A 23394-nucleotide genomic window follows, 5' to 3' on the forward strand; every position below is an offset into this window, starting at 1 on the left:
TCTCCCAGCCAATCAGGACAGGAGGTGGATCGGGATGGCTGGGAGGAGAAGCCGAGGAATCCGTGGTGCCGCGATCTGGGGGGGTGTGTTTGCCGCCCCCCCCCCCCCCCCAAAGTTTAGCCCCAACTGCCGCCGTATGAAAAGAAATAGCAAAAACGATAAGTTACATTACAAGTTATTTTCATGATTAACAGCCACAAGTCTCTAAGACACATCCAGAGGTGTTCAGGACGCAAAAGCTTTGTGTTTCAGTGTGAACTTATTTCCTCACAATTGGAGGAAATTCATGTCATCAGAGACACAAGGCACAGTAATGTGGTCCACTCACTTATCACAAATGTTTATAATACTCAGCACATCGGGATTAGAGAACCAGGAACAGATGGGGATTGAACCCATGATCTTTGGTTTACGAGACCAACGCCTTACCACTTGGCCACTGCACCCTCTACAGGTGAGGGGGTTGTATGTCACAAGTTGTATTTGGTATTTGTATATATGACAATACAATGTGATTATTCCATCTATTGTGTGATATTTAGTAATATTCTGCTACTGGAATAGATAAGAAATGTAGGGGGGGAGGGGTTAAAGACACACAAGTATCACACAGAGGATGTCCCTGTATCCGTGAAGTTATTTCCTTACAGGTCGTCTTCACCATAATTGATGTTTATGTGGTTCACTAAATTATCACAAATGTTTATTACATTTCAGAACCAGGCACAGATGGGGATTGAACCCATGATCTTTGGTTTACGAGACCAACGCCTTACCACTTGGCCACTGCGCCACATGTATGAGGCTGCCTTCCATCAAGAGTAAGGGAGTAGGGGAGGGGGGGACACACAGAAGATCAGAATTGAGGAGCATAGCAGGAGAAGGCTGTGCCTGCCATGGAATATACAGGTAGGGGAGAAGAGGAGTAAGGGAGAAGGTTCCAATAAACACAAGTTCACTTAATCAACTCATTTGGGAATTAGAGAACGAGGCACAGATGGGGATTGAACCCATGATCTTTGGTTTACGAGACCAACACCTTACCACTTGGCCACTGTTCCACTTATTTGAGTCTGCCTTCCATCATATGTAGGGGAGTAATGGAGTAGGGGAGAAGAGGAGTAGGTGTGTAGGGGAGAAGAGGAGTAGGGGAGAAGAGGAGTAGAGGAGTAGGGGAGAAGAGGAGTAGAGGAGTAGGGGAGTAGAGGAGTAGAGGAGTAGGGGAGAAGGGGAGTAGGGGAGAAGAGGAGTAGGGGAGAAGGGGAGTAGGGGAGAAGAGGAGTAGAGGAGTAGGGGAGAAGAGGAGTAGAGGAGTATGGGGTAGGGGAGTAGGGGAGAAGAGGAGTAGGGGAGTAGGGGAGAAGAGGAGTAGGGGAGAAGAGGAGTAGGGGAGTAGAGGAGTAGGGGAGAAGAGGAGTAGGGGAGAAGAGGAGTAGGGGAGTAGGGGAGAAGAGGAGTAGGGGAGAAGAGGAGTAGGGGAGAAGAGGAGTAGAGGAGTAGGGGAGAAGAGGAGTAGAGGAGTAGGGGAGAAAAGGAGTAGGGGAGTAGGGGAGAAGAGGAGTAGAGGAGTAGTGGAGAAGAGGAGTAGAGGAGTATGGGAGTAGGGGAGAAGGGGAGAAGAGGAGTAGGGGAGTAGGGGAGAAGAGGAGTAGAGGAGTAGGGGAGAAGAGGAGTAGGGGAGTAGGGGAGAAGAGGAGTAGGGGAGAAGAGGAGTAGAGGAGTAGGGGAGAAGAGGAGTAGGGGAGTAGGGGAGAAGAGGAGTAGGGGAGAAGAGGAGTAGGGGAGTAGGGAAGTAGAGGAGTAATATGTCACCCTGTGAAAATGTAATGTTTCTTAAGTGGAAAAAAGATGTTCTGACAACATTTTGTACATGTGGATCAAAGGTTAAATTAGCATCAAATATCACCCCTAGATTTTTTCAACTTAGAAGTTTAGTGGAACCTCGGATTGCGAGTAACGCGGTTAACGATCCTTTCGCAATACGAGCGCTGTACTTCCTAAAATCCTAACTCAGTTTGAGAGTGTGGTCTCACAAAACGAGCAGTGTTCAGGCCACAGCGGTGTGCAGTACCGTGGTACTGAGGTGGGGAGCCGAACGGCGCCATTCGGAAATGCACGGAAAGGCCCGAGGACAGCTCGGCTGACTTCAGCAAATCTCGGAATCCGAGTATTTCCGAGGTCAGCCAAACTATCCTCGGGCCTTTCCGGCCATTTCCGATGCTTTCCGGCGCCCCCTCCGCATGCAGTATTGCATACGATTGAAGTCAATCGGGAACAAGTTATTTTCGTTTCCATTGACTTCAATGGGGAAACTCGCTTTGATATGTGAGTGCTTTGGATTTAGTAATATTCTGTGACTGGAAGAGATAAGAAATGTAGGGGGGAGGGGTTATAGACACAAAGGTATCACACAGAGGATGTCCCTGTATCTGTAAAGTTATTTCCTTACAGGTCGTCTTCACCATAAGTGATGTTTATGTGGTTCACTTAATTATCACAAATGTTTATTACATTACAGAACCAGGCACAGATGGGGTTTGAACCCATGATCTTTGGGTTACGAGACCAACGCCTTACCACTTGGCCACTGTGCCACCTATATGAGTCTGCATTCCATCAAGTGTAGGGGAGTAGGGGAGGGGGGGGACACACAGAAAATCAGAATTTGAGGAGCATAGCAGGAGAAGGCTGTGCCTGCCATGGAATATACAGGTAGGGGAGTAGGGGAGAAGATGAGTAGGGGAGAAGGGGAGATGAGGAGTAGGGGAGTAGGGGAGAAGATGAGTAGGGGAGAAGGGGAGAAGAGGAGTAGGGGAGTAGGGGAGAAGAGGAGTAAGGGAGTAGGGGAGAAGAGGAGTAAGGGAGTATGGAAGAATAGGAGTAGGGGAGAAGGGGAGTAGGGGAGAAGGGGAGTAGGGGAGTAGGGGAGAAGAGGAGTAGGGGAGAAGAGGAGTAGGGGAGAAGAGGAGAAGAGGAGTAGGGGAGAAGAGGAGTAGGGGAGTGTAACGGAATGACCCGTGACGCCCAGAGACTTTTGAGGGATGGGGGGTACTCTTGTGCCAGCGTCACTAATGACACTTGGGTCTAGGGTCACCCTATGCCCCTTTTGGGCATAGGGTGACTATAAATGATAATTCATGTTTTGCAGGATATCTTGGAACATTACAAGTTATTAAAGTCTGACTCCAAATGGAGTGTTTTCATTCAATAGGGGGACACATGCTTTTGAGATGTTACTTGCGTCTGCTCCAAGACATTCCATTGTACTAGTTAAGTCTTTAAAGGTCAGATGGCTAGCTTTTAGGTGTTAATTCAGCCTGGCTCCTAAAGACCTTTCATTATGTATGCTAATACTGTTTTGTGTGTGGAATGTACTTGTTAACTGTAGTAATTATGTCAGATCGGTGCCAAAACGTCTGACATAGAAATGTGTGTTATGCAGGTGAATCACTTATTGTCGGAGACGGAATGTCTGGTGGATAATTAGCTCAACTGGATGTCATCGTCTAAAAGAATGTGATTTAAGCCCCCCCCCCCCCATTGTGTGATGTGTGGGTGGAGTGTGCCTTTGTCCCTGTGATTTACTGTAACTGCATAAAAAGCTGAGAGTGTACCATTAAAGTTCGTTCATACATTTTGACTCGGAGCTTGTCTCGTTATTCTGGGAAAAGAAATTGGTTTTGTCTGCTAGATTGTGGAGTGTCCGATAAGCTGTTGTGGTTGATGGAATGGGAATATCGTAAACGGTGGTGACCGTTACAGGGAGTAGGGGAGAAGAGGAGTAGAGGAGTAGGGGAGAAGAGGAGTAGGGGAGTAGGGGAGATGAGGAGTAGGGGAGTAGGGGAGAAGAGGAGTAGAGGAGTAGGGGAGTAGAGGAGTAGGGGAGAAGAGGAGTAGGGGAGAAGAGGAGTAGGGGAGAAGAGGAGAAGAGGAGTAGGGGAGAAGAGGAGTAGAGGAGTAGGGGAGAAGAGGAGTAGGGGAGAAGAGGAGTAGGGGAGTAGGGGAGAAGAGGAGTAATATGTCACCCTGTGAAAATGTAATGTGGAAAAAAGATGTTCTGACAACATTTTGTACATGTGGATCAAATGTTAAGTTAGCATCAAATATCACCCCTAGATTTTTTCAATTTAGAAGTACAGTGGAACCTCGGATTGCGAGTAACGCGGTTAGCGATCCTTTCGCAAAACGAGCGCTGTACTTCCTAAAATCCTAACAGGTTGTCTTCACCATAAGTGATGTTTATGTGGTTCACTAAATTATCACAAATGTTTACTAAATTGAGTTGGGATTACAGAAAGAGGCACAGATGGGGATTGAACCCATGTTCTTTGGTTCACGAGACAAACTCCTTACCACTTGGCCACTGCGCCTTCTATAGGTGAGGTGGTTTTATGTCACAAGTTGTATTTGGTATTTGTATCTATGACAATACAATGTGAATTTTCCCACACATGATATTTAGTAATATTCTATTGCTGGAAGAGATAAGAAATGTAGGGGGGGGAGGGGTTATAGACACACAAGTATCACACAGAGGATGTCCCTGTATCTGTGAAGTTATTTCCATACAGGTCGTCTTCACCATAAGTGATGTTCATGGGCGTCCGCTCCATAGGGCAAGCTAGGGCGTTCGCCCCCCCCCTGGAATCAGTAGTAAGACACTGTCTGTCACACTGTCATTTAGCCGCGGCCGCCTCCCGCACCTGCGCCGCCGATTGTCACTGTGTGTGTCTCTCTCTTTCATGTATGTTAGCGTCACTGTCACACATTTAGCTGCGGCCGCCGATTGTCACTGTGTGTGTCTCTTTCTCATGTATGTCAGCGCCGCGGCATATCAAGTCAGCCAGTCTGTGTTCCGCTCCGGTCCCTCCCCTTGTTTTCCGGCCAGCCAATAGATGAAGATGATTGCAGAGCCGCTCACTCCCCCTAACTTTACAGTCTAGCCCAGTGCTCGTCCTGGCGGCGTGACGTCACTCACGCTGGGAGGGGTCGGGGATCATCGTGAGCCTGATAGGAGGAGAATAGAGAGCTGTACCAAGAGGATCCAGCGCCGCTGTTTAGGCAAGTTTAACACAACACATGTGCACACACTTGTAAAATGGCTCAGTGAGGCTTACTACTCTAATAACAACAATCACAATTGCATATAGTACAAATCAAAGTGTATAATTAATTACCAACCAAGTGTATTACCATGCAGCAGGTCAGGTGTGTTCCTTTAGTGCATTGGGGAGCCATAAAAAAAATGTCAGTGCAAACATTAAAGTGGAGGTTCCCCTAAAAATAAACTTTTAACATTGCATTTATGAGATTAATGACAATTAGAATCGACAGTTTTTTTTAAAAAAATACGTCCGTACATACCGTTTCCTATATGTGTTCTCACCGCCGCTTCCGGGTATGATGGTCGGGGCTGGGCGTTCCTAATTGATTGACAGGCATCCGACCGACGCATACATCGCGTCACGAGATGCCGAAAGAAGCCGAACGTCGGTGCGCAGGCGCCGTATAGAGCCGCACCGACGTTCAGCTTCTTTCGGCATCTCGTAACGCGATGTATGGAAACGGAAACGGTATGTACGGACGTATTTTTTTTTTAAAAAACAGCCGATTCTAATTGTCATTAATCTCATAAATGCAATGTTAAAAGTTTATTTTTAGGGGAACCTCCACTTTAATACGTACAAAGTGCGCCAAAATGTGTGTTGCATTACTGCACTGCAAAGCCAGCCTGGTTTTACTGACTTCCCTTCTGAAAATACTAGTTTCTTGGCTGGAAAGCCACCAGAGACAGCCAAACAACTAGCGCTTTAAGGGGATTGGCAACAAAAACCTTTACATTTTTCTTTGTATATATACCCTTAAAATGCCAGGAGGGTGCACTGGTCAGTGGTCATAGTAACTCATGTATTAATGTCAGTGCAGGACATTTACCCCCCCCCCGCCGCCATGCTGTATATTAAAAAAATCTTACAACTGATGCCATACACATACACACATATATTTTTCCAGCAATAGCTCAGCTCAGCTGTCCAAGTTTACAAGCAGCAAATTGCAATATATAATCTCCTCCTACCTGGCACAGTGGTGTGGCACAGGCTATGCCCCACCACTGTGCCAGTTAGGAGGAGAATATTATATATTGCAATTTGCTGCTTGTAAACTTGGACAGCTGAGCTGAGCTATTGCTGGAAAAATATATGTGTGTGTGTAACAGTTTATGTTATATAATCTTCCGACTTCACTTTGTATGGAACTGGAAGTTACTAGGTCTCTCACTCTCAGGCATACCAGTCCATTATGCCCAGCAGCCCATATAAATATATCCTAGTTTAAAATGATGCCCCCCCCCCTGAAAAAAGTTCAGCGGACGCCCATGGTGATGTTTATGTGGTTCACTAAATTATCACAAATGTTTAGACATGTGTACAACAAAAAAATTTGTATTTCTTTGTTTCGTTTTGTTTTGTTACATAGATTCGTAAAGATTCGTAATTTCGTAAGTCTCAAGTTTTCCTATTCGGACCCGTTCGTATTTTCGTAACAGTTTTATTTTCGTTTATACGGAATGGTTCGTAATTCTGTCTAATTTATTTCCGTTGATTCCAAAATCGTAATTTTGTTATATAATAATTTTCGTTTAATGGATTCGCAATTTTGTACTTTCGTAAATACATCGCAACACGCGGCTAACCCATATTAAGATAGACTTTCTCTTAAACCCCGTACACACAGTCGGACTTTTTGCCAACAGACGTCAAAATGATCGTTTTCCAAAAAATCCGACCGTGTGTACGCTCCATCGGACAAACTTTTTCGGTTTCAAAAGTCTGGCCAACTCCCTTCAGACAAAAATCCATGGAAAAGTTTGTTTGAAGTCCGATCGTGTGTACGAGCCATTACACTGTACAATGTGACTCAGCACAAAAGAGGTAAGCTGATTGGCTAAGATATTAAGTAAGATACATCACTCACTAACTACACTGCCCAGTGCCCATTCGAAATAACGATACAAGTATTCACAACTTTACCAACAGACAAAGAAACGGATTTACAAAACACACAAATGAAAATACGAACTGACCAAGGATTGCAAATCGTTCGTTATAGATGTCATTTTCGTTCTTTCGCTTTTTTGGTGTTTTGTATTTTAGGAAGATTGTCCAATCATACGTTCGCATTTTCTCTTGTTAGTTATTTTGCTTATTCGTACTTCCGTAATTTTTGTATCTTCGTTCTTTCAGCTTTTTGGATATTTGAATTGATCCAAATACTAACAAATTCATATGAAAATCCATTAGTTTTACAAACAGGAACACACATGTCTACAAATGTTTACTACTTTACGGAACCAGGCACAGATGGGGATTGAACCCATGATCTTTGGTTTACGAGACCAACGCCTTACCACTTGGCCACTGTGCCACCCGTATGAGTCAGCCTTCTATCAAGAGTAGGGGAGGGGGAGACACACAGAAGATCAGAATTTGAGGAGCATAGCAGGAGAAGGCTGTGCCTGCCATGGAATATAGAGGTAAGTGAGTAGGGGAGAAGAGGAGTAAGGGAGAAGAGAAGTAAGGGAGTAGAGGAGTAGGGGAGAAGAGGAGTAGAGGAGTAGGGGAGAAGAGGAGTAGAGGAGTAGGGGAGAAGAGGAGTAGGGGAGAAGAGGAGTAGGGGAGAAGAGGAGTAGGGGAGAAGAGGAGAAGAGGAGTAGGGGAGAAGAGGAGTAGGGGAGAAGAGGAGTAGGGGAGTAATATGTCACCCTGTCATAATGTAATGTTTCTTAAGTGGAAAAAAGATGTGCTGACAACATTTTGTACATGTGGATCAAAGAAAGGTTAAATTAGCATCAAATATCACCCCTTAGAAGTATAGTGGAACCTCGGATTGCGAGTAACGCGGTTAACGATCCTTTCGCAATACGAGCGCTGTACTTCCTAAAATCCTAACTCAGTTTACAAGTGTGGTCTCACAAAACGAGCAGTATTCAGGCCAAAGCGGTGTGCAGTACCACGTTTGGCCTGAGGCGGGGAGCCGAACGGCGCCATTCGGAAATTCCCAAGGACGGCTCGGCTGACCTCAGCAAATCTCCGAAAGCGAGTCTTTCCAAGGTCAGCCGAACTATTCTCTGGCCTTTCCGGCCATTTCCGATGCTTTCCGGCGCCCCCTCCGCATGCAGTATTGCATACCATTGAAGTCAATGGGGAACAAGTTATTTTCGTTTCTATTGACTTCAATGGGGAAACTCGCTTCGATATGTGAGTGCTTTGGATTAGGAGAATTCTCCTGGAATAGATTATACTCGTAATCCGAGGTTCCCCTGTACATTGCCATCTATAGATAGACCTTTAGGACTGGCCTCATATAATTGATGAAGATTCCAATAAACATGACTTCACTTAATTAACTCATTTGGGAATTAGAGAACGAGGCACAGATGGGGATTAAATCCATGATCTTTGGTTTACGAGAACAACACCTTACCACTTGGCCACTGCGCCCTCTACTGGTGAGTTGGTTGTATGTCACAAGTCGTATTTGTACATCTGACAATACAATGTGAACACTTCATCTATTGGTGATATTTAGTAATATTCTGTGACTGGGAGAGATAAGAAATGTAGGGGGGATTATAGACACACAGATGGATACTACACTGATCTGTGAAATAATTTCTTTATAATTGGAGGAGATACATGTCGTCTATGTGTTTCACTAATTTATCACAAATGTTTCCTCCACTTAGTTGGGGATTATAGAATGAGGCACAGGTGGGGATTTAACCCATGATCTTTGGATTACGAGACCAATGCCTTACCACTTGGCCACTGCACCCTCTACAAGGCAATTTTGTGGCGTAAAGGGATGATTTTTTTTTTTATAAATTTTTATTTTATATATATATATATAGATATATGTTTATTTTTTTAAAGGTCCCAGAGGTCCCAAGGGCCCCCAGATGGCAACCCCCCCTTTTTTTATAAAATTTTATTTTTTTTTATTAAAGGGCCCAGAGGTCCCCAGGGACAACTCCCCCTTTTTTTATAAAAATATATTTTGTTTCTTATGTCCCGGATGGCAACCCCCCTTTTTTTCTATAAACATTTTTTTTATTAAAGAGCCCAGGATGGCTACCCCCCCTTTTTTTTATTGTTAGAGGCCCAGAGGTCTCCATGACCTCGGATTGCGAGTAACACGGTTAACGATCCTTTCGCAATACGAGCGCTGTACTTCCTAAAATCCTAACTCAGTCTGCGAGTGTGGTCTCACAAAACGAGCAGTATTCAGGCCAAAGCGGTGTGCAGTACCACGTTTGGCCTGAGGTGGGGAGCTGAACGGCGCCATTCGGAAATGTAAGGAAAGGCCTGCGGTCAGCCGAACTATCCTCGGGCCTTTACAGCCATTTCCGATGCCCCCTCCGCATGCAGTATTGCATACCATTGAAGTCAATGCGTTACAAGTTATTTTTTGTTTCCATTGACTTCAATGGGGAAACTCACTTTGATATGTGAGTGCTTTGGATTACGAGAATTCTCCTGGAATAGATTATGCTCGTAATCCGAGGTTCCACTGTACATTGCCATCTATAGTTAGACCTTTAGGCTGGGTTCACACTTGTCCAACAAACGGTCCTACATTGGGAGCCTCATGTAGCATGACGTGTGAAAATCAATGGTTCCCTATGAGAGCTGTCTTAACTGGTCCTACACAAGTCGGTCCGACTTTGAAAATGCTCCCTGTACTACTTTTGGTCCTACTTCAGCCCATTGAATATCATTGAAGTCGGACCAAAGTAGTATCCTGTTCATGAAAGTAGGATGGATGTAGGACCGATGTAGCAGAGCAAAGTCGGAAGAAAGTAGTGTAGTAGTGTGAACCCAGCCTTAGGACTGCCCTCATATAATTGATGAAGGTTCCAATAAACATGGCTTCACTTAATCAACTCACTTAGGAATTAGAAAACAAGGCACAGATGGGGATTGAACCCATGATCTTTGGGTTACAAGACCAACGCCTTACCACTTGGCCACTGCGCCCTCTACAGGTGAGTTGGTTGTATGTCACAAGTTGTATTTGCACATCTGACAATGTGATTATTCCATCTATTGCTTGATTCCATGTGTGATATTTAGTAATATTCTGTGACTGGAAGAGATAAGAAATGTAGGGGGGGAGGGGTTATAGACACACAAGTATCACACAGAGGATGTCCCTGTATCTGTGAAGTTATTTCCTTACAGGTCGTCTTCACCATAAGTGATGTTTACGCTGTTCACTAAATGATCACAAATGTTTACTAAATTGAGTTGGGGATTACAGAACGAGGCACAGATGGGGATTGAACCCATGATCTTTGGTTTACGAAACCAACGCCTTACCACTTGGCCACTGCACCACCACATAGAATTTTTTCCCAAGCCACATGATTAGATTCCGAGGCTCTAATTGGCTATAAAATGGTTAGGCTCGCGGCGCAGAACCCACCCACTTGTGACACTAGCGAATTAATATTTGCTATTTTCTTCCGGCCTCTTCTCCCAGCCAATCAGGACAGGAGGTGGATCGGGATGGCTGGGAGGAGAAGCCGAGGAATCTGCGGTGCCGCGATCTGGGGGGGGTGTGTTTGCCACCCCACCCCCCCCCAAAGTTTAGCACCAGCCGCCGCCGTATAAAAAGAAATAGCAAAAACGATAAGTTACATTACAAGTTATTTTCATGATTAACAGTCACAAGTCTCTAAGACACACCCAGAGGTGTTCAGGATGCAAAAGCTTTGTGGCTCAGTGTGAACTTATTTCCTCACAATTGGAAGAAATTCATGTCATCAGAGACACAAGGCACAGTAATGTGGTCCACTCACACTCTGCCTGACACATAAGTGCATCCATGGGAAGGCGCCGCAATATCTTTGCGACAAGATAGAACCTCACAATTCTAATCGCGTTCTGCGATCCACTGACCAAAATCTGGTCAAGGTGCCAAAAACCAAATACAAGTCCAAAGGAGAAAGAAGGTTTGCTTTTCAAGGTCCGAGACTATGGAACGCTTTACCAACCAGCATTCGGTTGGAGGAAAACCACCTGACTTTCAGAAGACAGATCAAAACTCTGCTCTTTTGATGTCATGAGACACGAAACATCAAGCGCCCAGAAGCGATTCAGTTCGCATGTGCCGCGCTATATAAGTTTTTTCATTCATTCATTCATTCACTCACTTATCACAAATGTTTATAATACTCAGTACATTGGGATTAGAGAACCAGGCACAGATGGGGATTGAACCCATGATCTTTGGTTTACGAGACCAACGCCTTACCACTTGGCCACTGCGCCACGTATTGGTTAGTTGGCTTTATGTGGAAAAAAGATGTCCTGACAACATTTTGTACATGGGTTAAATTAGCATCAAATATCACCACTAGATTTTTTCAATCTAGAAGTACATTGCCATCTATAGATAGACTATTAGGACAGGACTCATAATTGATGGGGGTGCCAATAAACATGGCTTCACTTAATCAACTCAGTTGGGAATTGCAGAATGAGGCACAGATGGAACCCATGATCTTTGGTTTATGAGACCAACGCCTTGCCACTTAGCCACTGGCTAAGATTCAATGCATGAATCTATGTATTGTAGTCAGTGGCGGTGCGAGAGCAAGGGGGGGGGCGGCGCTGAGGCGCCCTCTATGGACGCACCGCCACTGTTTATAGCACTCAGTAGATTCGGTTGGGTTTAAAGAAAAAGGCACAGATGGGGATTGAAACCATGATCTTTGGTTTACGAGACCAATGCCTTACCACTTGGCCACTGCGCCCTCTACTGGCCAAAAATGTTTATGTTTAATCTCTAAGAAAGCACACAAGTTATATTTGATCATTATAGCCTAGGTCATTGATGGCGAACCTTGGCACCCCAGATGTTTTGGAACTACATTTCCCATAATGCTCCACTACACTGCAGATTGCATGAGCATCATGGGAAATGTAGTTCTAAAACATCTGGGGTGCCAAGGTTCGCCATCACTGGCCTAAGTCATCTTCATGTTGAGTAACAAGTCTTTTTTTCCAGATAAGAGATAAGAAATGTAGGGGGGGGGGTTATAGACACACAAGTATCACACAGAGGATGTCCCTGTGTAACGGTCACCACTGTTTACGATATTCCATTCCATCGCCCCATGACAGCTTATCCGACACTCCACAATCCAACAAGCACGACCCATTCCATTTCCCAGAATAACGAGCCAATCAGGACAGGAGGTGGATCGGGATGGCTGGGAGGAAAAGCCGAGGAATCCGCGGTGCCGCGATCTGGGGGGGTGTGTTTGCCGCCCTCCCCCCCCAAAGTTTAGCACCAGCCACCGCCGTATAAAAAGAAATCGCAAAAACGATAAGTTACATTACAGGTTATTTTCATGATTAACAGTCACAAGTCTCTAAGACACACCCAGAGGTGTTCAGGACGCAAAATCTTTGTAGTTCAGTGTGAACTTATTTCCTCACAATTGGAGGAAATTCATGTCATCAGAGACACAAGGCATGGTAACGTGGTCCACTCACTAATCACAAATGTTTATAATACTCAGTACATTGGGATTAGAGAGCCAGGCATAGATGGGGATCGAACCCATGATCTTTGGTTTACAAGACCAACGCCTTACCACTTGGCCACTGCGCCCTCTACAGGTGAGGGGGTTGTATGTCACAAGTTGTATTTGGTATTTGTATATATGACAATTCTATGTGATTATTCCATCTATTGTGTGATTCCATGTGTGATATTTAGTAATATTCTATTACTGGAATAGATAAGAAATGTAGGGGGGGAGGGGTTATAGACACACAAGTATCACACAGAGGATGCCCCTGTATCTGTGAAATTATTTCCATACAGGTCGTCTTCACCATAAATGATGTTTATGTGGTTCATTAAATCATCACAAATGTTTATTACATTACAGAAACAGGCACAGATGGGGATTGAACCCATGATCTTTGGTTTACGAGACCAACGCCTTACCACTTGGCCACTGTGCCACCTATATGAGTCTGCCTTCCATCAAGTGTAGGGGAGTAAGGGAGAAGGGGAGGGGGGGACACACAGAAGATCAGATATATATATTTATATATATTTTTTTTTAAAGGTCCCAGGGGTCCCCAGGGCCCCCGGATGGCAACCCCCCCCCCTTTTTTTATAAAATTGCATTTATTTTTTTATATATATTTTTTTTTATTATTAAAGGGCCCAGGGACAACCCCCCTTTTTTTATAAAAATATTTTTTGTTTTTTATATATATTTTTGTTCCCCAGGCCCCCCCCCCCCTTGTTTTTTCTATAAACAATTTTTTATTGTTGACAGGGGGCGGCCTCTCCGGAGGCCGCCCCCTGTCTTCTTTAGCTCTTTTCACCAGGGGGGGGCTTCTTCTTTGACGTCTTCGGGTGGGGGCCGCTCTTCTTCGTCGCCGTCTGGTTCTCTTCCACCGCCGGGGGGGTCGCTTTTATAAAAGCGCCCCCCCGGCGGGTTTCCTCCGACGTCTTCGGCGGGGGGTGGTGTGCTTCTCAGGGGGGGCTTCTTCTTCCGCTATCCGGGGGGGTCTTCTCCACTATCCGGGGGGTCTTCTCCACTCTCCGGGGGTCTTCTGCTATGTTCGCCGCTCTCCGCTGTTGACTCGGCGCACCCCGGTTCTTCCTCCCGCTGTCCGGTGCCTTCTCCTTCAGCGCTGAACGTCTTCATCTTCTTCTTCTTCCGTGCTGTGACGTCTTCTTCTTCCGGGCTGTGACGTCGTCTTCTTCTTCTCCCGATGTTGACACATCGCCTCTTCTCGCTGCAATGACGGGTGCGGCTTGCATCTTACTTATATAGGCCTCACAGTCCCATCATGCTCCGTACCTACCCATGTGATACCTACGTGGGTAGGTACCGGAGCATGATGGGACTGTGAGGCCTATATAAGTAAGATGCAAGCCGCGCACCCGTCATTGCAGCGAGAAGAGGCGATGTGTCAACATCGGGAGAAGAGAAGAAGAAGACGTCACAGCCCGGAAGAAGAAGAAGACGTCACAGCACGGAAGAAGAAGACGTTCAGCGCTGAAGCAGAAGGCACCGGACAGCGGGAGGAAGAACCGGGGTGCGCCGAGTCAACAGCGGAGAGCGGCAAACATAGAAGAAGACCCCCGGAGAGCGGAGAAGACCCCCGGATAGCGGAAGAAGAAGCACACCACCCCCCGCCGAAGACGTCGGAGGAAACCCGCCGGGGGGGCGCTTTTATAAAAGCGACCCCCCCGGCGGTGGAAGAGAACCAGACGGCGACGAAGAAGAGCGGCCCCCACCCGAAGACGTCAAAGAAGAAGCCCCCCCCCTGGTGAAAGAGCTAATAAAGAAGACAGGGGGGGCCTCCGGAGCAGACTAATAAATTATTTTAAAAACCCTTGTGTCGTGTTTATTAACTTTAACTTTTTGCCTCCAGGTGAATGGGTAGGTTAGGTAGGTTAGGCTCGCGGCGCAGAACCCACCCACTTGTGACACTAGCGAATGATTATTTGCTATTTTCTTCCGGCTTCTTCTCCCAGCCAATCAGGACAGGAGGTGGATCGGGATGGCTGGGAGGAAAAGCCGAGGAATCCGCGGTGCCGCGATCTGGGGGGGTGTGTTTGCCGCCCTCCCCCCCCAAAGTTTAGCACCAGCCACCGCCGTATAAAAAGAAATCGCAAAAACGATAAGTTACATTACAGGTTATTTTCATGATTAACAGTCACAAGTCTCTAAGACACACCCAGAGGTGTTCAGGACGCAAAATCTTTGTAGTTCAGTGTGAACTTATTTCCTCACAATTGGAGGAAATTCATGTCATCAGAGACACAAGGCATGGTAATGTGGTCCACTCACTAATCACAAATGTTTATAATACTCAGTACATTGGGATTAGAGAGCCAGGCATAGATGGGGATCGAACCCATGATCTTTGGTTTACAAGACCAACGCCTTACCACTTGGCCACTGCGCCCTCTACAGGTGAGGGGGTTGTATGTCACAAGTTGTATTTGGTATTTGTATATATGACAATTCTATGTGATTATTCCATCTATTGTGTGATTCCATGTGTGATATTTAGTAATATTCTATTACTGGAATAGATAAGAAATGTAGGGGGGGAGGGGTTATAGACACACAAGTATCACACAGAGGATGCCCCTGTATCTGTGAAATTATTTCCATACAGGTCGTCTTCACCATAAATGATGTTTATGTGGTTCATTAAATCATCACAAATGTTTATTACATTACAGAAACAGGCACAGATGGGGATTGAACCCATGATCTTTGGTTTACGAGACCAACGCCTTACCACTTGGCCACTGTGCCACCTATATGAGTCTGCCTTCCATCAAGTGTAGGGGAGTAAGGGAGAAGGGGAGGGGGGGACACACAGAAGATCAGATATATATATTTATATATATATTTTTTTAAAGGTCCCAGGGGTCCCCAGGGCCCCCGGATGGCAACCCCCCCCCCCTTTTTTTATAAAATTGCATTTATTTTTTTATATATATTTTTTTTTATTATTAAAGGGCCCAGGGACAACCCCCCTTTTTTTATAAAAATATTTTTTGTTTTTTATATATATTTTTGTTCCCCAGGCCCCCCCCCCCTTGTTTTTTCTATAAACAATTTTTTATTGTTGACAGGGGGCGGCCTCTCCGGAGGCCGCCCCCTGTCTTCTTTAGCTCTTTTCACCAGGGGGGGCTTCTTCTTTGACGTCTTCGGGTGGGGGCCGCTCTTCTTCGCCGCCATCTGGTTCTCTTCCACCGCCAGGGGGGGCGGTTGCTTTTATAAAAGCGCCCACCCCCCGGCGGGTTTCCTCCGACGTCTTCGGCGGGGGGTGGTGTGCTTCTCAGGGGGGGCTTCTTCTTCCGCTATCCGGGGGGGTCTTCTCCGCTATCCGGGGGGTCTTCTCCACTCTCCGGGGGTCTTCTGCTATGTTCGCCGCTCTCCGCTGTTGACTCGGCGCACCCCGGTTCTTCCTCCCGCTGTCCGGTGCCTTCTCCTTCAGCGCTGAACGTCTTCATCTTCTTCTTCTTCCGTGCTGTGACGTCTTCTTCTTCCGGGCTGTGACGTCGTCTTCTTCTTCTCCCGATGTTGACACATCGCCTCTTCTCGCTGCAATGACGGGTGCGGCTTGCATCTTACTTATATAGGCCTCACAGTCCCATCATGCTCCGTACCTACCCATGTGATACCTACGTGGGTAGGTACCGGAGCATGATGGGACTGTGAGGCCTATATAAGTAAGATGCAAGCCGCGCACCCGTCATTGCAGCGAGAAGAGGCGATGTGTCAACATCGGGAGAAGAGAAGAAGAAGACGTCACAGCCCGGAAGAAGAAGAAGACGTCACAGCACGGAAGAAGAAGACGTTCAGCGCTGAAGCAGAAGGCACCGGACAGCGGGAGGAAGAACCGGGGTGCGCCGAGTCAACAGCGGAGAGCGGCAAACATAGAAGAAGACCCCCGGAGAGCGGAGAAGACCCCCGGATAGCGGAAGAAGAAGCACACCACCCCCCGCCGAAGACGTCGGAGGAAACCCGCCGGGGGGGCGCTTTTATAAAAGCGACCCCCCCGGCGGTGGAAGAGAACCAGACGGCGACGAAGAAGAGCGGCCCCCACCCGAAGACGTCAAAGAAGAAGCCCCCCCCCTGGTGAAAGAGCTAATAAAGAAGACAGGGGGGGCCTCCGGAGCAGACTAATAAATTATTTTAAAAACCCTTGTGTCGTGTTTATTAACTTTAACTTTTTGCCTCCAGGTGAATGGGTAGGGGTACGATGTACCCCATATCCATTCACTTAGGGTGGGGGGCTGGTATCTGGGGGCCCCCTTATTAAAGGGGGCTCCCAGATTCCGATAAGCCTCCTGCCCGCATACCCCGACAACCAACGGCCAGGGTTGTCGGGAAGGGGCCCTGTCCTCATCAACATGGGGACAGGGTGCTCTGGGGTGGGTTGACCTCAGTGTGCCCCCCTGCCCCAGAGCACCCAACCCCCCCATGTTGAGGGCATGCAGCCCGGTACGGCTCAGACGGGGGGAGCGCTCGCTTGTCCCCACTCCTTTCCTGGCCGGCCGGGTAGCGTGCTTTGGATACGGGTCTGGTATGGATTGTAGGGGGACCCCCTACGCCGTTTTTTCGGCGTAGGGGGGGTCTCCTTACAACCCATACCAGACCTAAGGGCCCGGTATGCTCCCGAGGGGGGAACCCATGCCGGATTTTTATTTAAAATCCGGCGGGGACTTCCCCCTCAGGATTCATACCAAATGCCGCACACGGCGTTAGCGGATCGGATGGTAAACGGATCATCCGTTTTTCGTCCGTTACGTTTTTTTGACGGAAGAAAAATAGGGTTTTCTTCCATCCAAAAAAATTAAACTTAACGCAGACGGATGCTAACGGACGTTAACCCATAGGGAAGCATTGCGGTCCGTTAACGGACGAACGGAACGGACGTGTGAAAGAGCCCTAACAGGTCGTCTTCACCATAAATGATGTTTATGTGGTTCACTAAATTATCACAAATGTTTATTACATTACAGAACCAGGCACAGATGGGGATCGAACCCATGATCTTTGGTTTACAAGACCAACGCCTTACCACTTGGCCACTGCGCCCTCTACAAGTCAAGTATCTTTATGTTTGAGCTCTAAGAAAGCACACAAGTTATATTTGGTCTTTATAGCCTAGGTCTTCTTCATGTGGAGCAAAAATACATTTTTCCAGATCGCCTAATTCTTGTAGTAAAGCCTCTTTCTCTCCAGTACATTGGGGACCAGTCTTGCTCAGTATAATTGTCCTATTGCTGACCAATTTTACACTGTTGTGTCATCTGTTGTCTCATAATTCATGCAGAAAGAAGCTGAGCTTCCACAGGTCATCTTCACCACAAATGTTTATAGCACTCAGCAGAATAGGTTGGGTTTAAATAAAGAGGCACAGATGGGGATCGAACCCATGATCTTTGGTTTACAAGACCAGCGCCTTACCACTTGGCCACTGCGCCACCTATTGGTTAGATGGCTTTACATGGAAAAAAGATGTCCTGACAACATTTTGTACATGGGTTAAATTTGCATCAAATATCACCACTATTTTTTTTTTTATTTAGAAGTACAGTGCCATCTATAGATAGACTATTAGGAGAATAATGCACAGATGGGAATTGAACCCATGATCTATTAATTTATGAGACCAAAGCCTTGCCACTGGCTAAGATGCAATGCATGAATCTATGTATTGTAATCAGTGGCGGTGCGAGAGCAAGAGGGGGGGAGCACTCCGGCGCCCTCTATGGATGCACCGCCACTGTTTATAGCACTCAGTAGATTAGGTTGGGTTTAAAGAATGAGGCACAGATGGGGATTGAACCCATGATCTTTGGTTTACGAGACCAACGCCTTACCACTTGGCCACAGCGCCCTCTACAGGACAAGTGGTTTTATGTTTAAGCTCTAAGAAAGCACACAAGTTATATTTGGTCATTATAGCCTAGATCAGGGATCCTCAAACTACGGCAATCCAGCTGTTGTAAAACTACACATCCCATGAGGCATTGTAACACACTGCTATTCACAGAAATGACTAGGCATGATGGGAATTGTAGTTCCTGAACAACTGGAGGGCCATAGTTTGAAGACCCATGGCCTAGATCATCTTCATGTTGAGCAACAAGTCTTTTTTTCCAGATCCTCAGAGAGATCTTTGCCATGAGGTTCCATGTTGAACTTCCAGTGACCAGTATGAGAGAGTGAGAGCGATAACACCAAATTTAACACACCTGCTCCCCATTCACACCTGAGACCTTGTAACACTAAAGAGCCACATGACACCGGTGAGAGAAAATGGCTAATTGGGCCCAATTTGGACAATTTCACTTAGGGGTGTACTCACTTTTGTTGCCACATTAATGACAACAAGCGTGTGTACACAAGTCCGAGCGTGTGTACACAACTCCATCGGACAAAACTCCAAAGTACAAACACACATGCTCCAAACCAATGCTAACCATAAGACAACATTAGCATAAGTTGCCCAAAGGGTGACGCTAAAGAGCTGAAAAACCACATAGTTTCTTGTATGTTGGCCAACAAAGTTTTTCCGTCTGTATGCAAAACAAGTTCACGACCAACGCCCTTCGCACAAAATTCCACAGATTTGTCCGTTGGTAATCTGATCGTGTGTACGAGGCTTCACACTGCTGTAGCCTAATTCTTGTAGTAAAGCCCCAGCCTATGCTCTTTCTCTCCAGAACATTGGGGACTAGTCTTGCTCGGTATAATTGTCCTATTGCTGACCAATTTTACACTGTTGTGTCATAATTCATGTAGAAAGAAGCTGAGCTTCCACAGGTCATTTTCACCACAAATGTTTATAGCACTCAGTAGAATAGGTTGGGTTTAAATAATGAGGCACAGATGGGGATCGAACCCATGATCTTTGGTTTACGAGACCAACGCCTTACCACTTGGCCACTGCGCCCTCTACAGGACAAGTGGTTTTATGTTTAAGCTCTAAGAAAGCACACAAGTTATATTTGGTCATTATAGCCTAGGTCTTCTTCATATTCAGTAACAAGTCTTTTTTCCAGATCCTCAGAGAGAGCCATGAGGAGCCATGTTGAACTTCTGTGACCAGTATGAGAGAGTGAGAGCGATAACACCAAATTTAACACACCTGCTCCCCATTGTCGCTACTGTGCCACTGTGCCAATTGATGCCACTGTGCCCATTGTCGCCGCCATGCCCTGTAAAATGCCCCCCCCGGCACTTACCTTTCTGGGGTCGGCCACCCTCCTTCCACATCCCTCGATGTCCTCTGCTGCCCTCGATGATGCTTCAGCCAATCAGGTTACCGGTTACCAGATCTGGTGAACCTGATTGGCTGAGATGCCTGTCAGTCTTATCCAAAGAACGCACCCCCTGTACGTCCCTTAGATAAGTATCTGGAAGCCGAATACAGCCTGAGGGCTGTACTCAGGGCCGTCTTTACCATAGGGCAAACAGGGTCAGCTGCCCAGGGCCCTGTCACTGTTTTTGGAGTTCCCCAGGGGCCCCAGGTGGCAACCCCCTTTTTTTATTTCTTTTTAAATGAAAAAAATATATTTTTTAATATATTTTTATTTAATTTTTTATTAAAGGGCCAATTTTTTTTTTAGAGGTCTGGAGGTCCCCAGGGGCCCGTAGTTCCCCAGGGCCCTGGATGACAACCCCCCTTTTTTTTTTATAAATTTCTTTATTTCTTTTATTTTATATATATATATATATATATATATATATATATATATGTTATTATTATTATTATTAAAGAACCCAGAGGTCCCCAGGGCCCCCTTTTTTTATAAAAAAAAATAAAATAAAAAATTATAGTATTTTTTTTTCTTTTTTTTTTTATATATATATATATATATATATATTTTTTTTTATTAAAGGGCTCAGAGTCCCCAGGGCCCCATGTGGCAAACACCCTTTTAAATTTTTTTATAAATGTTTATTTCTTTTTATTTTATTTTTTTATTAAAGGGCCCAGAGGTCGTCCCCAGGGTCCTGGGTGGCAACCCCCCCCTTTTTTTTTTATAAATGTTTCTTTTTTATATATATATTTTTTTCTTTTATTTTTTATTAAAGGGCCCAGAAGTCCCGGATGGCAACCCCCCCCCCTTTTTTTGTAATTTATTTTTATAAAAAAAAAATATTAAAGGGCCCAGAGGTCCCCAGGGCCCCAGATGGCAATCCCCTTTTTTAAAAAAAAATATATATATATTTTATATATTTTTTTTATTTCTTTTTTTCTTTTTTATTAAAGGGCCCAGAGGTCCCCAGGGCCCCAGATGGCTACACCCCTTTTTTTATATATATTTTTCTTTATTTCTTTTTTTTTTTGTAAAGGGCCCCCCGCTTCTAAATTCGCGGCAGCCGGCGGCAGCACCCCGCCCCCAGTTCTCTGCTCCAAGGGGCCCATGACTGAAGCTGTGTAAGGGGCACTATAATTCCTGATGGCGGCCCTGCCACCCGTTAAGCCCCTGTGCTGCCCACAAATCAGGCTGAAAATCATCAGCGGCACGCAGCCAGTGACAGTACTGCTTCCCTTCCCAGTGTTTTAAAATGTACAGCACCCCTGGCTTCCCTTTAGACGCGCACTTCTCCCTTCCTGCCACTGGGTGCTGCTTGTATATAAAAGTGAATTAGAATGTGATTTTATAACATCCCCAGTTTGCTCTTCCCGAGGCTGACTTCTTCATGTTCTGCTCCTCAAGGTCTGTCACTGTTTGCTAATCTATATTGTAAATAGAAGTTTTCTGTAGAGTGTGCACAAAAGTCTTTATAATATTTGATGATTCACTGCAGGTCTGGTCAGTGTTTTAAAAAGTTCCTCTATTTTACACATGGCATGGCATGGGGTCACAGCACTGTCTGTCCATTCTGCTTTAGCACCATGGGACCCCATGCCATGCCATGTGTAAAATAGAGGAACTCTTTAAATCACAGACCACACCTGCAGTCCAGGCTGAGTAAGGCCTCAGAGCACATGGCATTACTGTCTGTATTTAACTGCTTGATGGGCTTATTTTAGGCCTGGCTGGTTCACATGTATGTGTTTTGGCGGCCCACATTTGCGCAGGCACAGCAGCCTATTCATTTGAATGCGCCTGCGTTTCCTGCAAAGAAAAGCGCATGTCTCATGTAATAGGCTGCGCACACGGCACGCCTATGCCCATCAAGCACTGAAATACAGCACTGTCTATCCATTCTGCTGTCTGCTGTGACTTATCTGCAGTTCCCGCACTGTCAAACTTGCTGCATTTTTAGACGTTTAGGTCACGCTTTTAAAAACACAGTGCGTTTGTGTGTGCAAGAACTGCAGGTAAGTAGCATGGTGCAAAAGCAGAATGGATTTCAAGGCAACTGTATTTTTAAAATGTTGAATGCACCTTTTTTCTGCAGGAAACGAAGGCACGGCAGCCCATTCAAATCAATGGGCTGCTGTGCCTGCACAAATGAGGGCCCCAAAACACATACATGTGAACCAGCCAGGCCCAAAATAAGCTGGAGGGGGGCCCAAAAAAAATGTTTGCCAGGGCCCAAACCATATTAAAGATGGCCCTGGCTGTATTCGGAAAGCCTATCAGAGCCGCTGGCCGGCGCTCATTCCACCCGGCCGGCCATCTGAATAGGTGGCAGCGGCAACAATACATAGATTCATGCAATGCATGAATCTATGTATTGTAATGAGTGGCAGTGCAAGAGCGAGAGGGGCCGGTGCTCCGGCGCCCTTTATGGATGCACCGCCACTGTTTATAGCACTCAGTAGATTAGGTTGGGTTTAAAGAAAGAGGCACAGATGGGGATTGAACCCATGATCTTTGGTTTACGAGACCAACGCCTTACCACTTGGCCACTTGGCCACTGCGCCCTCTATAGGTGAGGTGGTTGTATGTCACAAGTTGTATTTGGTATTTGTATATATGACAATAGAATGTGAATTTTCCATCTATTGTGTGATTCCACACATAATATTCTATTACTGGAATAGATAAGAAATGTAGGGGGGAGGGGTTATAGACACACAAGTATCACACAGAGAATGTCCCTGTATCTGTGAAGTTATTTCCATACAGGTCGTCTACACCATAAGTGATGTTTATGTGGTTCACTAAATTATCACAAATGTTTATTACATTACAGAACCAGGCACAGATGGGGATTGAACCCATGATCTTTGGGTTACGAGACCAACGCCTTACCACTTGGCCACTGTGCCACCTATATGGACCTGCATTCCATCAAAAACGTGGTAGATTAACAGGCCAAGGTCGGTACACGTGGAAGTCAGAAACGTGGTTTAAATCGGCAAGCAAAGACATCGTCGGTAAACAGGCTGAGGTTGGTACACGTGGAGGTCAGAAACGTGGTTTAAATCAGCAAAGACATCGTCGGTAAACAGGCCAGGGTCAGTTAATTAACATGGAAGGTAGTTACAATGTGGCAGGCAAATGGGGAAATGGCAGTCTGTTAATAATAAGGGGAACTAATATTGGATGGATGTATGATACTTTTTGAAGCACTGTCCCAGGCACAGGCCAGGTTGGGAGGGACAATCAGGACAGTAACAGGTGGTGTCTCTTCTTACTCCTGCTCTGCTGCATACACAGCATTTTTTTGGGGGTTTTCTTCCAGATTCTGTGGGGGGGATGCTAAAGGGAAAGTGTCGCTCGTGAAGACGACTCACACAATCAGAGCGAATGCTTCCTGGGACGGGATCTTGTTGATAAATGAGAGCTTCAATGATATCCTTGATATATCTGAGGTAGGAGATTTGTGGGTTTTGAGTTGGCTGATTGGCTTTTTGG

General features: G+C 45.9%; 17 non-coding genes across 17 annotated transcripts; all 17 read right to left on the reverse strand.

The window, feature by feature from the left end:
* Positions 1-374: 374 nt before the first annotated feature.
* On the reverse strand, positions 375-446 carry TRNAT-CGU. Its single transcript has one exon. It is a non-coding gene; the product is annotated as a tRNA-Thr (tRNA).
* Positions 447-721: 275 nt separating this feature from the next.
* TRNAT-CGU lies at positions 722-793 on the reverse strand. Its single transcript has one exon. It is a non-coding gene; the product is annotated as a tRNA-Thr (tRNA).
* Positions 794-2522: 1729 nt separating this feature from the next.
* Positions 2523-2594, reverse strand: TRNAT-CGU. Its single transcript has one exon. It is a non-coding gene; the product is annotated as a tRNA-Thr (tRNA).
* Positions 2595-7353: 4759 nt separating this feature from the next.
* Positions 7354-7425, reverse strand: TRNAT-CGU. The gene has a single exon. It is a non-coding gene; the product is annotated as a tRNA-Thr (tRNA).
* A 2540-nt stretch (positions 7426-9965) lies between these two features.
* TRNAT-UGU lies at positions 9966-10037 on the reverse strand. Its single transcript has one exon. It is a non-coding gene; the product is annotated as a tRNA-Thr (tRNA).
* A 287-nt stretch (positions 10038-10324) lies between these two features.
* Positions 10325-10396, reverse strand: TRNAT-CGU. The gene has a single exon. It is a non-coding gene; the product is annotated as a tRNA-Thr (tRNA).
* An 865-nt stretch (positions 10397-11261) lies between these two features.
* On the reverse strand, positions 11262-11333 carry TRNAT-CGU. The gene has a single exon. It is a non-coding gene; the product is annotated as a tRNA-Thr (tRNA).
* Positions 11334-12609: 1276 nt separating this feature from the next.
* TRNAT-UGU lies at positions 12610-12681 on the reverse strand. Its single transcript has one exon. It is a non-coding gene; the product is annotated as a tRNA-Thr (tRNA).
* A 287-nt stretch (positions 12682-12968) lies between these two features.
* TRNAT-CGU lies at positions 12969-13040 on the reverse strand. Its single transcript has one exon. It is a non-coding gene; the product is annotated as a tRNA-Thr (tRNA).
* A 1896-nt stretch (positions 13041-14936) lies between these two features.
* On the reverse strand, positions 14937-15008 carry TRNAT-UGU. The gene has a single exon. It is a non-coding gene; the product is annotated as a tRNA-Thr (tRNA).
* Positions 15009-15295: 287 nt separating this feature from the next.
* On the reverse strand, positions 15296-15367 carry TRNAT-CGU. Its single transcript has one exon. It is a non-coding gene; the product is annotated as a tRNA-Thr (tRNA).
* A 2223-nt stretch (positions 15368-17590) lies between these two features.
* On the reverse strand, positions 17591-17662 carry TRNAT-UGU. The gene has a single exon. It is a non-coding gene; the product is annotated as a tRNA-Thr (tRNA).
* Positions 17663-17979: 317 nt separating this feature from the next.
* Positions 17980-18051, reverse strand: TRNAT-UGU. The gene has a single exon. It is a non-coding gene; the product is annotated as a tRNA-Thr (tRNA).
* A 344-nt stretch (positions 18052-18395) lies between these two features.
* Positions 18396-18467, reverse strand: TRNAT-CGU. The gene has a single exon. It is a non-coding gene; the product is annotated as a tRNA-Thr (tRNA).
* Positions 18468-19454: 987 nt separating this feature from the next.
* Positions 19455-19526, reverse strand: TRNAT-CGU. The gene has a single exon. It is a non-coding gene; the product is annotated as a tRNA-Thr (tRNA).
* A 2851-nt stretch (positions 19527-22377) lies between these two features.
* On the reverse strand, positions 22378-22457 carry TRNAT-CGU. The gene has a single exon. It is a non-coding gene; the product is annotated as a tRNA-Thr (tRNA).
* A 276-nt stretch (positions 22458-22733) lies between these two features.
* On the reverse strand, positions 22734-22805 carry TRNAT-CGU. Its single transcript has one exon. It is a non-coding gene; the product is annotated as a tRNA-Thr (tRNA).
* Positions 22806-23394: the final 589 nt, after the last annotated feature.

Source organism: Rana temporaria, chromosome 1 (assembly GCF_905171775.1).
Source record: "Rana temporaria chromosome 1, aRanTem1.1, whole genome shotgun sequence".
Classification (NCBI taxonomy): Eukaryota; Metazoa; Chordata; class Amphibia; order Anura; family Ranidae; genus Rana; species Rana temporaria.